We start from the raw sequence: 4,992 nt of genomic DNA on the forward strand, positions 1-4,992 counted from the left end.
ACCTATCCTCTAGAATGGTTGAAATTTTAAAACCTGACAGCATGAAATATTAGAAATGGAAGCTCTCCCATGTGTGTAAAATGATGCAACCACTTTGGAAAACATTAAATATACCTATCCTCTGATCTACCAAAAGACTTGGACAAGAATATTCATATCAGATTACTCAAATATCCCCAAATTAGAATCAACCAAAATATTCATCAATAAGAAAATTGATAAACAAGCTGTAGTATATGCATGCTACTCAGTCATTAAATGGAACAACTGTTAAACATGTGATAGCATCACGAATCTCAAAAACATTATGCTACAGAAGACACAAAAGAATTTATACATTTTCCCACTTATATAAAGTTTTAGAACAAGAAACTAACTTTTGGTTAACAAAATTAAAATTGTATAGTGGTTTCCTGGAGGGGAGGTTCAAGAGGAGATTAACTGGGAAGGGGTACCAAGAAACTTTCTGAGATAATGGAAATGATCTAGATCTTATAAGGATATGGATTACATGGGTGTGTGCATTTGTCAAAATTCATGAAACTGTACAATTACAATTTGTGCATTTCATGCTATGTAATTAGAAAAGGGATAGAGATTTTCCTTAGTTACTCGAGTGTTGAAATAAACAATGCTCTCAACTACAGTTTAAAGGCAAATTATGGAGAAGATTTTACATGTCCAAGAGACCACAGAGCTCCTAGACATCCCCACTAAGACACCTTGTTTTCATTATCTCTAGAAACTTGATCTCAACTAATTTCTCCCCCTCTTAAGCCTTTTGTGGCTATAGACAGGCAGCATCTGCATCACCTGGCAGCTTGTTAGAATTGCAAATTCTCAAGCCCCACTAAAGCAGAATCTTTGGGCAGGAGTCCAGGAATCTTTGTTTAACAAGCTCTCTAAGTGATTGTGATGCACATTAAAATATGAGGCGCTCTGCTGTATTATAATCTGAGGTGGCGAATTAGGAATCTGACACCATTAACAGACCACCAGCAAAGTGCTTCAGCCTGCAGTGCTGGGTGAACACATAAGTCCTTGATTGGGAAGAACCATTTCAAAGCCAGTTGGCAGCCTCTGAGCAAGCATGAGTATTCTGGGCACAGGGACTCCACTGTATGGCCGCCAGAGCCTCCTTCTCAGAGAAGTACCAGGGCCAGCCAAAAAACAAATGCCATTTCTTCCACTTCCTTTTTCTTCTCGTTCCTGACCCAGTGGCATTGCTGACCTACCCACCAGATTTAATTACAGGCTGAGAGAGAAGGTAGTGTTTGAATTTGGTTCCCTAAGGAAAAAAATGACTTACTTCAGCTGCTGGGAGATGTGCTTTCAGAAGGACAGAGGGACTGCATGGTGGAGAAGCTCAAATAATCAGCACTCTCTGTGAGAATTTCCAACTAGCCTCCAGGATGAGCTGAAAGCAAAATGAGAAATGACTAAGAAATACAGTTCACCTTGCCAAGATTTATGGCAAGCCCTCCAAGTGATTGTGATGCACATTAAAGTATGAGATGCTCGGCTGTATTATAATCTGAGGTGGTGAATTAGGAAACTGATACCATTAACAGACAACCATCAAAGTGCTTCAGCCTCCAGTGCTGAGTAAACACACAAACCCTTGATTGGGAAGAACCATTTTAAAGTCATTTGGAGGAAATCTAGAAACCAACTCAGGTCCAGCACTGGCCACACATGCTCCTGAAGAATGGCTATCTTATCACATTGTAGTTAGCAACATACAACATGTATAGTAGACCCACAAGTCTAAACTCATATTTCTCAAATAGGCTCAGTACTTTGTCTTTATTCTTTTAGCATACTCATTCTATAATTGAGTGAAGTTCAAACTACTTGCCACATGACAGCCAATAAGTTGAGTGACAAGCAGTTGGGGCAAGAAAAGTGATTTTATTTGGAAAGCCAGCAAGCCAAGAAGATAGTAGACTAGAGTCCTAAAGAAAGTACAAGATTCAGGCTTCTTTTATGTCAAGAGGAGAAGGAAACGAGGGGGATTTGAGGTCAAGATGTGCTTGATGACCACAGACATCAGGACGTCAGCAAAGGTCCAAGGGGGAGGATGAAACTTCTTTGCTTTTGTTCAATGAACTCTGGTTGCTGTGGTCCCAGTCATGAGGTTCCTATACATCTTTTGATAATCATTGTTTTTGTACATACCTTCCTTATTTCCTTGGGGAGGTGGTTTCAAGCAGGAAGGTTATTTCAATAATTCCTAGGTTACAGGTTAGATTCCTTCAACTATTAGCATATTTATGTGCAGAACTAAGCAGAAGTTGCTAAGTGATAGGTTATAGAACTGGGCAGGCTCAAGCAAGGTGAAATTAGAAAGACTGATTATTTTGTTCTATTACAATTCTCTTTTGGGTACTTAAGGCAGATGTGGAAGAAAATTATCGTCTCCCCAAAGCATTACAAATACACATGTAGGGTTACAAAATTACATGAGAAATGCCGTCTCTCTCATAAGGTTGATAACATAAATATTATCCATTCTTCACTTGCATTGAAACCATTCACTAGGACCTCAAATAGAATGGTGAGTAAAGGAAAAGCACAATTTTTACCTCTATTAGATGAATTTTAGAAATAAAAGGCAAACAGGTAAAGAAGAGTCAGATAATCCTGGCTTTGAATCCTCAGTTTAACCACTCTTAGCTAAATAACCTTGGTTAAGTTTACTTAAATTTTCTAAGCCTCAGTTTCTTCATTTGTAAAAAAAAAAAAAATCCCTCCCAGGGGGTACAGATTAAAGGAGAAAAAAATATGTGTAAAGTACATAGTATGTACTGACTTCTGGTAAGTACTCAATTAGTGATAATCATCATTATCATCAACTAATAAGTAACACTCGTTTACATTTCAGAAAAGATAAATATTTATGTATATACAATTCAGACACGTGACTATATTTTATCTTTTAGGAAGATGTAGGAGGTTGTGTTCTTTATGATAAAAGAGAAACTTATTTGATTTCCAATAAGTTGTATTTCAGGAAACCAGGGCAAATCGCTGTCAAATACTTTATAAATAAAATCAAGATATATATAAGTAAGCATACTTACCTAAATAATTGACATCTTAATCAGCATAAAAGAAAAAGAGTTAATCTGCTTTTTAAATAGTTTTAAATTAAATACAAATTTATTTATAAATAAGCCCTGATTGAATACTTTTCAATATGCAATTCTGCATGTTTATGCACTCTTTCACATTATAAAAGACATTGGAGAGACTCATGAAGAGATATTTGCACACCTATGTTCATTGCAACCTTATTCACAATAGCCAACGGGTGGAAGCAACCCAATTGTTTATTGATTAATAAAGAAAACATGGTATATATATATATAAATATATATGATATAAGATATCAATATATATATACATATATATCATATATAATGGAATATTGTTCAGCCTTTAAAAAGAAAAATATCCTGTGTTAGACACTATATCATGGAAGAAACTTGAAAACATTATACTAAGTGAAATAAGCCAGTCAAAAAGACAAATATTATTTGATTTCACTAATCTGAGGTATCTAAAGTAGTCAAACTCTTTACGTAGAAATGGAAAGTAAAATGGTAGTTGCCAGGGGCTGTGGGGAAGGGGAAATAGAATGTCGTTCAATCGGTATGGAATTTCAGTTCTAGAGATCTGTTGTTCAACAACGTGAATATACTTAACACTATTCAACTGTACATTTAGAAATGGTTAAGATGGTAAATTTTATGTTATGTGTGTTTTACCACAATTTAAAAAATATACTGGATAAGTTTCATCTTTGCCACTTTAATCTATTTTCTTTTTAAACAAAAGGTAAACTGTTAGGTTACTCTTTTTATTGTTGTTGTTGTTAAATCATGTCGAATTTTTGCCTAGAGCCTGAGATGTAGCACCCATAAAAAATTCCATCTTCCTTCTCAATTTAAGAAAATTTCGGTCACGAGGAGAATGAAAATAAAACACAAAAAACTAATATTAGTCTTTCTTAACTTTTTTTTTTTTTTTAACACCTACAGCACCTGGTATTCCTAAGTGGTCTCCCTTACAAGTACTAACCAGGCCCGACCCTGCTTAGCTTCAGAGATCTGACGAGATTGGGCACATTCAGGGTGGCATGGATGTAGACTTTCTTAATGTTTTAACATATTCTTCTTCATGTTTAAAAAAAAAGAATCTAAGTAAATGAAGTTAACATTTAAACAGAAAATTAATTAGAACCCAGAAATACAGATAGCAAGGACGCCTTGGTATTCAGTTAGGTCTTTGTAATTGCTAAGAAAGAAAATGCTCATTTCCCACAATCTAGTCCAGACAAGAAACCAATTTGGATGAGTGACCTATTATGATAAGAAGAGGTCTCTGGTTACGGCTCTTACAAAACTTCAATTTTCTTTCAACACAACAAGCATCACTTTTGACAATCGTGCTCCACAGGAGACAGAAGCCCTTACAAATTCGCTATCACTCAATCATCCCCATTCTCTCTGCTTTAAAGGTCAGAGATCCAGAGGTTATAAAGTTGATGTGAATCTTCTGATGACAGTCAGAGGAATAACTCAGCCTTTCCTGCAGAGAAAAACTAAGAGAGAATTTATTGCTCTTAAATATTCTAGATAATTTTTTGTTATTCCCTATAGAAACACAATAGGATAACTGGTATAGTGAAAAATGTCTTAGATCTTAGAAGTCAATGGTTCCGTAACTCCTCACTATCTTTTTGAGCCTGAACGAGGAACATAAATTGTCCAAATTTTCGTTTTCTCATTCTATAAAGTAGGCCTTAGGTAGATCCAGCCCCACTTTTAGATCCTGCACTTTGAAGCCTTCCTGTGTTTGTGTCCCTTCCCACAGAGCTAAGAGTGAAAGGGACCAAGGGAAGCTGGGCCCACCCAGACCCTACATGTCTTTCTGCCAGACCATAGTCTGATTCACAAATCCCCAGAGTTCTCTGTCCCAAATGGACCC

At 36.1% G+C, this 4,992-nt stretch overlaps 1 pseudogene; it reads right to left on the minus strand.

Annotated features, from left to right (window-relative positions):
- Nucleotides 1–4,034: 4,034 nt before the first annotated feature.
- Nucleotides 4,035–4,153, minus strand: LOC120617175 (uncharacterized; annotated as a pseudogene).
- Nucleotides 4,154–4,992: the final 839 nt, after the last annotated feature.

Source organism: Pteropus medius, unplaced genomic scaffold, assembly GCF_902729225.1.
Source record: "Pteropus medius unplaced genomic scaffold, Ma_sr-lr_union100, whole genome shotgun sequence".
Taxonomy (NCBI): domain Eukaryota; kingdom Metazoa; phylum Chordata; class Mammalia; order Chiroptera; family Pteropodidae; genus Pteropus; species Pteropus medius.